This window comes from Rhinopithecus bieti, unplaced genomic scaffold, assembly GCF_001698545.2.
Source record: "Rhinopithecus bieti isolate Rb0 unplaced genomic scaffold, ASM169854v2 scaffold_16491, whole genome shotgun sequence".
Taxonomy (NCBI): Eukaryota; Metazoa; Chordata; class Mammalia; order Primates; family Cercopithecidae; genus Rhinopithecus; species Rhinopithecus bieti.
In genome coordinates this window covers 17,234-29,202 of record NW_016808496.1, presented here as the reverse complement: position 1 = coordinate 29,202, position 11,969 = coordinate 17,234, and the positions used below count along the sequence as shown (strand labels likewise).

Here is an 11,969-nt window from a genome sequence, read left to right as displayed (position 1 = left end):
TTTCCGTGAGCTGCTGTGAGCTCCACCCAGTTCGAGCTTCCCAGCGGCTTTGTTTAACTACTTAAGCCTCAGCAATGGCAGGCGCTCCTCCCCCAGCCTCGCTGCTGCCTTGCCGTTAGATCGCAGACTGCTGTGCTAGCAATGAGGGAGGCTCCGTGGCCATGGGATCCTCCCGGCCAGGTGTGGGTATAATCTCTTGGTGTGCCCATTGGCTTAAAGTGCAGTATTGGGGTGGGAATTACCTGATTTTCCAGGTGTTGTGTGTCTCAGTTCCCCTGGCTAGGAAAAGGGATTCCCTTCCCCTTGCACTTCCCAGGTGAGGCAATGCCTCGCCCTGCTTCAGCTCTCGCTGGTCGGGCTGCAGCAGCTGACCAGCACCGATTGTCCGGCACTCCCCAGTGAGATGACCCCAGTACCTCAGTTGAAAATGCAGAAATCACCGGTCTTCTGTGTCGCTCGTGCTGGGAGTTGGAGACTGGAGCTGTTCCTATTCGGCCATCTTGCTCTGCTCCCACCACTCCCTTTTCAAACCCTCCTTCTTCTACATGGCAGTTGAAAAATGAAGGTACCCCCATTTGGCTCCTTCCCATAACCAATCAGACTGGTCACGGGCCTATTGTTCCCCTCCCACAACCTATCAGACTGGTCATGGGCCACTACTTCATTTGCATAGAGTGAACCAATGGGATACCTCTAGAGGGTATTTAAACCCCAGATAATTCTGTAACTGACACTCTTGAGCCATTTTTTCCAGACCACATCCACCCTCTGGTGTGTACTTTCATTTATAATAAATCTCTGCTTTTGCTGCCTTGCTTTATATGTTCATTTTGTCCAATTCTTTGTTCAAAATGCCAAGAAGTGGCCGGGCGTGGTGGCTCAAGCCTGTAATCCCAGCACTTTGGGAGGCCGAGACGAGCGGATCACGAGGTCAGGAGATCGAGACCATCTGGCTAACACGGTGAAACCCCGTCTCTACTAAAAAATACAAAAATCTAGCCAGGCGAGGTGGCGGGCGCCTGTAGTCCCAGCTACTCGGGAGGCTGAGGTAGGAGAATGGCGTGAACCCGGGAGGCAGAGCTTGCAGTGAGCTGAGATCCGGCCACTGCACTCCAGCCTGGGTGACAGAGCGAGACTCCTTCCAAAAAAAAAAAAAATGCCAAGAAGCTGGACGACTACCCTCAACCGGTAACAGAATTGCAAAAGCTCCAGAACCGTCAATGAATACTGAAGAACAAATTGACAGTATTCACATTATCTCACTTCAGGATTTAATACGGCTAGAGTAATCAAGACAGTGTTTTATTTGAAAAGGAATACACAAATACACCATAGAACAGAAAACCCAGAAATAAATGCACGTAAATACAGTTAACTGATCTTTGAAAAAGGAGCAAAGGAAATTCAATGGAAAAAATATAATTCTTTCAACAATGATTGCTTGACATCTGAACATCCATACAACAAAAAATAAAGGAGACATAGACCTTGCAACTTTCACAAAGTTAGCTCAAAATGATCATAAATCTAAACATAAAATCCACAATTTGAAACTTCTAGAAGACAACACAAACCACCTAGGGTGCAGCAATAAGGTTTGAAATGCAATGCCAAATGCATGATTTGTGAAAAAGAAAACTAATAAATTGGGCTTTACTGGAATTAATTTTGTTTTGCAAAACATACCATGAAGAGAATGAAAAGACAACTGCAGATTGGAACAAGATATTTTTCAAAAAACACACTTGATAAAGAATTGGTAGTCAAAATATACAAAAAACTATTAAAACTCAGAAAGAAAACAATCAACCAATTACAATATGGTCAAAATATCTGGAAAGGCACCTCACCCAAGATAGAAAGCAATAAGCATATGATAAGCTCAACATCATGTCATTAGGCAGTTGCAAATTAAAACAATGAGGTAACTCCATATACCTAGCAGGGTGGCTAAAACCCAAAACACTAGCACCAAAAATGCTGGAGAAAATGCAAAGCAACAGGTAGTCTCATTTATTTTTCCTATGAAAGAAAGATAAAAAGCCACTTTGGAAGACAGTCTGGCGTGCTCTTACAAAGATAAACATTCAATTTAGCAATTGCATATCTGGGTACTTACCTAAATGAGTTAAAAACTGATGTCCAAACAAGTCTTCACAGGGATATTGATAGTAATCTTGTTAATAAGTGCCAAAAACTGTAAGCAATCAAGATATACCTTTTAATAGGTGAATGAGTGAATTGTTGAATACCCATAAAATATCCAGAAACTGCACTTATCAAGCCACAAAAAGACATGAAGAGAACTTAAATGCATATTGTTAAGTATATTTTTTTTAAAAACCCAGTCTAATAGGCTACATAAAAAACGATTTTCTGGGAAAGCTAAAAGTAACATTCTGAAAAGGTAAAACTATGGAGACAGTAAACAGATCCATAGTTGCGAGAAATTTCAGAGAAAAGAGGCAAAAGAAAAGGGAAAAGAGTGATGAGTGGGTAGAACATGGGATTTTCAGGGCAGTAAACCTCATCTGTATGACACTATGATGGATATATGACACACGAATTTTTCAAAACCCATATAACTGTGATGAAATTGTTCACAAAGAGTGAACCTTAATGTAAAGTATGAACTTTATTTAACAATCTATTGCTTCATCACTTCTCAACCCCATCAAATATAATATATTGGTTCATCAATTGTAATAAATGCACTATACAAATGTAAAACATAAAAAATAGGGGAAACTATGAGTTAAAGAGGAGTATATGGGTACTAATTTATCTGATCAAACTTTTGTAAACCTAAAATCACCCTAAAAAATAAAATACATTAAATTAAAACCAAATAAATGACCATTCCATGAAAGACTAATAACTGCAAAAAGGAATATCACATACAGAATAACATTTTCATAAACACATGTAAAAATAAAGCATATTAACATAGAGATGCATACACAGGTTATAAAAGTATGAAGAAAAGCATTTTACAATTAACAATGCTGACTCTATCTGCAGAGAAATTGGACAACTCAACCTTGAAAAATGATTTCAAGGCCAGGCAAGGTGGCTCACACCTGTAATCCCAGCACTTTGGAAGGGCAAGGTAGGTAGATCACCTGAGGTCAAGAGTTCGAGACCAGCCTGGCCAACATGGGGAAACGCTGTCTCTACTAAAAACACAAAAATTAGTGGGGCATGGTGGCACACACCTGTAATCCCAGCTACTCAGGAGGCTGAGGCAAGAGAATCACTTGAACCCAAGGAGATAGAGGTTACAGTGAGCTGAGATCGTGCCATTGCACTCTGGCCTGGACAACAAGAGCAAGACTCCGTCTCAACAACAACAACAAAATTATTTCAAGCAGAGCGTGTGTAGACGTTTTCCAAGTCTTTGCCTGGTTTTCTTCATGTGGATGTACCATTTACAGTGTACAGTTGACTGTGCAAATATCTGTATTTTCCTTATATGTAATATTTGTAATAAGATTTTATGATGCCAACTCAATATACAAATCTCAGTGCATTTTCAATTGCTAAGAAGACTTTGAAGTAAAATTTTAAAGATAACATAACCCATTAAAACTAATTTTTTGAAGTCCTGAAATATCTCTAATGATTTATAAAATAACTATATAAGAAAAAGTATACATTAAAAGACACCAAAGTATAATGAAATAAATGGAAAGATGGAATATGTTCTTAGAAAGAGAACTGAACATCACCATGATGCAAGTTTTCCTAAACAGATCTAGCATCTTAAGTTCCATGGAATTCACAACTGTTTGTTTTACTGATGAGTTTTAGAAAACTACTTCTAAAACTCAAAGAGAAGACAGATGTCTTTAGTCAAGATATCATAGAGAACTGTTAGACAGTGTTATAGAGCGAATGTTTATATATCCCCCAAAATTCATATGATTAAATCCTAACCCCAATGTGATGATATTAAGAGGAGGCACTTTGGCTGAACGCGGTGGCTCATGCCTGTAATGCCAGCACTTTGGGAGGCTGAGGTGGGTGGATCACCTGAGGTCAGGAGTTTGAGACCAGCCTGGCCAACATAGTGAAACCTCATCTCTACCAAAAATGCAAAAATTAGTTGGGCGTGGTGGTGGGCGCCTGTAATCCCAGCTACTCAAGAGGCTGAGGCAGTAGAATCGCTTGAACATGGGAGGCAGAGGTTGCAGTGAGTCGAAATCGCTTGACTGCACTCCAGCCTGGGCGACACAGTGAGACTCCATCTAAAACAAAACAAAAAAAAAACAAAAAAAAAAACGGGGCATTTCTAGGAGGTAACTAGAATTGATGAGCTCATGAGGAAGCCCTATCAATGAGATTAGTACCTTTAGGCAAAGAGGCACATGTCTATTTCTTTCAGGCAAAAGAAATTCCATTTAATTATTATTTTTATAATACATTATTCAGTAAGCAGATAGTCATATTTGAGTATTTCTAGGTGTTGTCAAGGTTGTCCTATAGAATTTAGCATTAATCTTCAAAATACAGAAAACAAAAACAAACAAAGAAAACAAACTGAAAAACTACTACTGTCAGTAGAAACAAATCCCTCACCTTGCAAAGAAAGACGAATTCATGTTTTAGTGAATCTTTGTGCTTTATCAATTTATCTACTAGACTTTTTTTCTGGAAATGTATTCATTTTCTACAGCCATAATGGAAAATATTTTATTTCTTTGTGATAGCATTCTTAAGTAAAACCGCTAAAACTTCATTTGAAATCACCCAAAAGAAATAAACAGACCTCAGAAACTTAGTACACATACACAGAGAAAGAAAATGTAAATAATTTTAACAAATGGAATATGAAACCAAACATTTAATTATTTTCAATTCTACTTCCTTCTTGCTTCTGTGAAACTATTTTACCTTATCTTTCAAGTTGGCATTCGGGAGTATGGGGAGGAAACTGGAAATTTAGGATTTTACTGCCAGCCCTAGAAGAGTTAGGCTGAGCAAACAGGGTAGTGGATTAGAGATCCTGTTTGCCAAACATATGGAAAATGCAAAGGAAAACATTTCCCCACTGTGGAGTATTAAAATAATTAAATAGGGGTGAGTTAGATTGAAGTGGCTGTAGTACCCTGGGTTTCTACCTAAGAAAACCAAAACTTAACGCTAATGCATTTTCTTGTAAATTACTAACTTAAAAGAAAATTCAAGTTCAACCACCCACAAACTATCAATTACCTTCTGATTACACAACCAGGAAATTTCCACCTGGATAGTCCAAATAAGGTGAATACATAACTGCACCCAAGGAATTACTGAATGTGGTTTGCTTTACCATGGACCTTGTAAAAGTCTTTCCTTCAAGCCCCTCCAGGGCCCTGATGCATCCCGGGCTCGAGGAGCAGCAGGCAGCTGCGGGACTGCCCTCCGCGGAGTAGCCCGGTCGCACAAGGAGGGCTTGTACAATCGCAGAGAACGCCGAGTGCTGGTCGCACGGGGCGTGTGGAGTCGCCTCCCCGCGCGCCCTCTACGAGTTCCCCGCCTTGTCATCCCTCCCTAACCGACGGGGAGCCTCCTCCGCGGCCTCAACCTCGCACCCTGCCGCGTCCCGGGAGCCCGCGAGCACCAGGCCGAAGGCGCAACCGGGCCTTGGGGGAGTCGCCCCTAAAAAGTTGGGTTTGCTTGTGTAGGGTTAGCCGGGGCCGCGGCGCCACCCGCACGCATTTCGTCCCCGGCCGCCGCCGCCGCGGGGAAAACCCGGAGAGGAGGTGGACCGGAAGAGCGAAGAAAAGCATCCCGCCGGGGTTTGCCCAGGACTGGCGACACACACGCGGATCGCCGAGGGGTGTGAGGTTGCAGTCACCGCGTCGCCATCTTCCCTTCCTGGCGGCTGAGCTCCGGGCGTTGGAGCGCAGCCCCAGGGCACAGTGCCCCGGGGACCGGCATCCTCGCGCACGTTCTTGGAGCAGATGGGCCTAGGGCGCCCAGCGATGTGGCCCTGAGGAAGGGAGCCCGTACCTACGGGAGCAGGAGCAGCTGCGGGGCAGAGTGGGAGGTGCGCCGAGCCAAGCACACCGCCTGCGCTACTCGCTTCTGCCCGGTTTCCCTGCTTAATTTTTCTCGGCGGGACTAAAGTTGGAAATTGACCAGAGAATTGAGCTGCCCGGGGACAGAACCCCGGCAGCCGCCAGAGCGATGTTTCCACAGATCAGGCACCCGACGCGGCACCAGGCTGCAGGCCAGCCCTTAAGTTCACTGTCCCTGGGTCCCTGGACAGGATTAAAGAGGAATTCCAGTTTCTGTAAGCACAGTACCACAGCCTTAAAGTAAAATGTGAGAAACTGGCAAGTGAAAAGTCAAATGCAGAGGCGCCATGTGATGTATTATAAAATGTCACATGGATTAAACATTGAAATGCATAAACGGACTCTAATCGCCAAGAGATTGAATACAATTTGTGCACAAGTCATCCCATTTCTGGGATGGGAACATCAATGACAGATGGCCCAGGCTGTCGAACGTGCCACACAGGTTACCATGGCACGTGTTTGAATGCCATCATCGGGCAGCAGCAGCTGCAAACTCAACATCTTTCATGGCCAGGGACCCCCAGTTCCCCTTACACCTCACCCTTCGAGATTTCAGCCTCCTGGAATCTTGCCCCTAGGGGTCAGTGTTGGCCTTCTTGTGCTGCCTAGTGCTTTGAGTGGGCAGTCTCATTTGGCAATACGAGGTGACGAGAAAGCACCATGATGCAGAGCACCAGAGGTGAGAGGTCGGGCAAGCCAGATTAGGACATTTTCCTGATACTCTTACAGTACTGCAAAGTTGTGTGCATCGCTAAAGAAAGCCCCACCCTATACAGAAAGCAACAGTGAGATAAGAGGAACTGTTGTAAAGCTTTCCACTGAAACATGAGCAAACCTGGAATTTTGCAGGGTTTGCTGTGGGCATCTGTAGATTTCTCGATCTCGTCAGATTGCAGGCATCTTGACATCTTGGCAACTGCCTGGTTAATGCTAGTGGCCTGTACCATCTTATGGAAAACTATTAACTGCTTAACTGGGTAACTTTCAAAGAAAGTAATGTTGTTAAATGGGGTGAAATAAGAAGTTAAATTTGAAAGTGAACATGTTCAAATGGAAGGTTTGATAATTGCATCTGCCACTACTACTTAGTTTCATAGGCTTTAATTCTAGTACGCATTACATATTGGGCAAAATTACTCTTGACTAATTTTTGGAAGAAAAGTAATTCTGTCAAGAAATAAAAATAAACTTTGGGTATGACTAAAGTGTAAATCTTATGTTTACAAAATACTGTGACCTCAGGAAATCACTGTATTAGGAATATGCAATGACATACAACTAAAAGCCATTTTTAAACACATACACACACATACACAAACACACACACACACACACACACACACAAAGAAAAAAGCCATAAAACTCTGTATTTTAAACTTCCAGCACATCTCAGTACAGACCAGCCACATTCCAGGGGCTTAGTGATCCCAATGGTCAGTGGCTGCCACATTGAAATGAAGCTCTGAGTGCTGAACCACACTCCACCCCACCCCCACCGCCATTCTCTTTCAGAGGCAAGGGAGTACCCCAACCTTGCAACATCTGAAAATGGTAACCTGAGAGAGCAGTGGGCTGCAAGCAGAAAGTATCACGGGTAGATTACTACTTCTCATCTGCTGCTTGGCGGAGTTAGGGGGGATCCTGTTTTACAGATCAGACACTGATCAAAGGATGATGGTGCCCAGAAGAAGGAAACCCCATGTCTTCAGGTATGTCCACGGGCTTGATCAAAGTTTAGATATGGAATGAATAGATTAAGGCAAACTTATTTTGCTGTTGGTCCTAATGATCAGACTATGGTTGTGTTTCCTCTTGTGGTATGGGGAACTGTGTGCATTTAAGCACCAATCACATGCATACCTGCCATTTCTGTATTACTCAACACCATCTAACGAGAGATCAAACTTTTAAAGGAGGGGGAAAAATCAGTATTTGTAGGGTACCTACTGTTTGCCAGGTAACTTTTAATTAACCTCTCCTTGAATCCTAGCATTCTGTTGTAGTGGGTGTATATATTAGTTAGCTATTGTTGCATTAGCAAACTACTCTCAAATCTTAATTAGCTCATGATTGACCCGGTTAGCCATTTAGGCTGGGCTTAGCTGGGCCATTCTTCTCATCTCAGCTGGGCTCCCTCAGACTTATACAGTCACCTGTTGGTTAACTACACAGCTCTGGTTGACTACACAGTTTCTGGAGGTGAAATGGCTCTTGACTGAGGCACCATGGTTCTCCTTCCTGTGGTATCTCCACTTCCAGCAGGCTAACATGGCTTTGTTCTCATGGAAATTGAAGAATTCCTACAGAAAAACAGAAACATTCACAACTTTTGGAGCACAGGCACAAAGCTAGCACACTGTCATATTCACAGTTTTCTATCAGCCACAGCAAATACAGCCAGCCAGATCTAATGATTAGAAAACAGATTCCACTTTTTGATGGGTGCAGCTGTAGAATCACTTTGCAAAGAACATGAATAGAGGGAGGGATGAAGAATTGTTGCCATTTTTGCAATTAGTATCATAATGCATTTTTTTACAGATGAGGTTTATATATAACTGTTTCAAGTCAAAGAATTTTCCTAAGCTGTACAGCTCCTAAGAGGTGGGACTGGGACTCAGGATCAACTCTGCCTGACTCCAAAGCCTATGGACCTCCATAGATCACATGACTCATGCAGCTTCCCTAGGTCTTCAATGTTCTGGAGAGTGACAATTCTGCAATAGAAGCAGGATTCCTAAGCATCTGTCTATACTTTTCAACAATGGGAACAAGCTCCTCTGGAGGAAGGCTCTGAAGTGTCTTGAAAAAACTTGAAATAACTTGGGGAAATGGCTGAGGGCTGAGTTTAGGATATCAAAACCCAATACATTTTTTATTTTTCATTACAGGATAAATTTAAAAACATGTATAATATACTCTAAATGTCTGCAATTTCTTTTCATTTCTTTTTTCTATTTTAGGTTATTTAGGATTTTCAATACAGAATAAACCAAACTACTATGGCTGAAACAATTCCTTACTCTAAAAAGCAAGTGAAGTAAAGACAGATCTGCTGTGGACATTCCCTTTAGCCACAATTAAGCCAAGCAGCTGAGTATGTCTTAAAGTCGTCCTTTAATTTTCATAGAGCAGACCTGTTTTCCAAGACCCCAAGAGATTTTGGCTCCAGAAGTAAGATGGCCACTTCTTACTTCTATGTTTTTTTTTTTTCCCTATGCTTTTTACCCACCCTGAAGTTAGTCACCAGGTGGTGACTGAAGTTAGAAAATCAATATCACCAGGACCAGAACTCACTGCAAGTCCCATGGCTTTTTCTTCTCTATAAATTGACAAATATTGATTCTGTGTATTTATAGGATACAACATGATGATTTGATATATGCATACAGTATAGAAACATTCAATCAAGCTAATTAACATATAACCTCACCAATTTATCATTGTGTGTGGTAAGAACATTAAAGATGTATTTTTATAATTTAGAAAAATACTTCATTTATTTTGAGATGGAGTCTCGCTCTGTCACCCAGGCTGTAGTGCAGCGGCATGATCTCAGCTCACTGCAACCTCCATCTCCCAGGCCCGAGCAATTCTCCTGCCTCAGCCTCCCAAGTAGCTGGGATTGCAAGTACCTGCCACCATGCCCAGCTAATTTTTGTATTTTTAGTAAAGATGGGGTTTCACCATGATGGCCAGGCTGGTCTCAAACTCCTGTCCTCAGGTGATCTACCTGTCTTAGCCTCCCAAAGTGCTGGGATTACAGGTGTGAGCCACCATCCCCAGCCAAATGCATCATTAACTGCAGTTAATAATGCAATAGATCACTGATTCTTCCACTCTAACTGAAACTTTGTATCCTTCCATAAACATCTTCTATTTTCCCATTTCTCCCTTCCCTCTGCCCCAGCCTATAGTAACCACCTTTTTGATCTCTATTCTCTGTTTCTGTGAGATGAACTGTTTTGATTCCACATATAGGTGACATCATACAATATTTGTCCTTCTGTTCCTGGCTTATTTCACTTGGCATAATATTCTCCATTTCCATAAATGTTGTCACAAATGACATATTTGTCTTCTATATTTAAGGTTAAATAGTATTCCATTGTGTCTATGAATCATATTTGTTTAAATTAATTCATTCACTGATGGACACTTAGGAATTGTTTCTATATCTTGACTAGTGTCACATGAGAATACAGATAACTCTTCAAAAGACTAGTTTAAATTCCTCTGTATATGTATCCAAAAGTGAAATTGTCTGGTCATATGGTACTTTTATTTCTAGTTTTGGAAGAACCTTCATACCATTTTCCAGAATGGCTGTACTACTGTACATTTCCACCAACAGTGTTCAGGGCTTCCCTTTTCTCCACATGCTCATCAACACTTGTTATCATTGGTGTTTTTGATAAGAGTCATCCTAACAGCCCTGAGGTGTCATCATTGACACTGCTTTTCTCTTTTCTCAATTAAGTGGTCAAAGGTTGTATTTAAAGCCTGTAAACGGCCTCACACTCTCCCACTGAAAACCATTTCTGACTGCATTAGTAAAATTTGAAGCTACACATCAGAATAACAAGGTGCTGTGTGAGATAACTTAGGGTGGGGAGAGGAGTGAGAAAGCTGTACCCACAACACACAGGCAAAGAAGGACAAGGACTGGGAAGTGTGTGCAGCTAGAGATGAAACTGGAGAGACAGAGCAACTGGAGATAATTAGAAAATGAAGCCAACAGAATTCCTCCTCCTAAATTCACAGTCAGTCGTGCAGCCTACAGGTGTCCTCTCACCGTAGGTAGAAGCAATGCCACTTCTTCACCTGGATGTTTCAGTCTTATATCCAAACCCAATGCATGCTGGGATTATAGTCCGCAGCACTAGAACCAACAGGCTGGGAGTGGAACAGATACTACAACTCCCAACATTCCATACGAAAGTCTCGCTTTCCAAACCACGCTCCAACGCGTCCAGTGCAATTCTGCCTTGCTGAGGGAAGCCAGGGTGTTCCCAAACCTCTCCTGCCTGCGAGGAGACAGCGGGGCCAGGGCATCTGGTCTCACCTTGTAATTGTGACACTGTGTCTCTTCGAAGGTTACCGCTCAAAGCTTGATTTTCTGCAGGCCGGCAAGGACCCCAGAGACTCTCACAGCCTCCTCAGTGTTGCCGTGATAATGTTGATCCTCCAGTAAGTGGGCTCACACGTCCCCTTTCGTCTGCCCCACCCCTCCCCTCAACCCCGCCCCTTCCTTCTTGCCCCGCCCCTTGACACGCCCTTCGGGCATGCGCTGTGTAGCCCCCTCCGTAGAGGTGGGGCTATCAGCCCGTGGACCTGGCAGCTGCAGGGTTTCCTTGTATCCTACCCGGGAAGCTCCCTCATAGTGTCTGAAACCATCATTTCACTGCCAGAAGTGAATATACACGGTCCTAGTAACCTGGCACTTGCCTTTCCAAAGTAACCTTTCCCTCTTACTCTCCGTGCTGCCATGAATCCTCTGCACCCCAGGAGCACCCCGGTCTGGCTGCACTCCCCACACCTAGGTCAGGCCTCTCACAGGGACGCTCCAGTCGCTGTAATAAAGTCACAGGAGAAATGCCTGTGACGTTATTAGGAGAAAACGTCACAGGGGAAAGGCCTGAACACTGCTCCATCCAGTCAAGAAACAGCCACAAGAAAAGGACCCCTTAAGTTGCTTTTGGGGTCACATCCACAACTGACCCCCACCCAGGCTGGTTCCCAGGTCTTGGGGTACTAATGATAAGGAAGGGAACTGCTGGGAAGGGAAGAGAGTGGTCCCTTTAAATGATACTAAAGGGGGAAGGGAAGTGAGGGTTAGAGGAGGGGATGGTCCCTGGCTAGGGCTCCGCTCCCATGGAACTAGGTTAAGGAAGGAGACCACTA

The 11,969-nt window shown here is 43.2% G+C and overlaps 1 long non-coding RNA gene across 1 annotated transcript in view; it reads right to left on the bottom strand.

Annotated features, from left to right (window-relative positions):
- LOC108538608 (uncharacterized) overlaps nucleotides 1–11,269 on the bottom strand; it is an 18,542-nt gene extending 7,273 nt beyond the window's left edge. The window contains exons 1-2 of the long non-coding RNA XR_001888129.1: nucleotides 11,131–11,269; nucleotides 2,120–2,197 (exon numbers count right to left, since the gene is read on the bottom strand). This is a non-coding gene — a long non-coding RNA (uncharacterized LOC108538608). The remainder of the gene's footprint in view (nucleotides 1–2,119; nucleotides 2,198–11,130) is intronic.
- Between the last annotated feature and the right edge of the window lie 700 nt (nucleotides 11,270–11,969).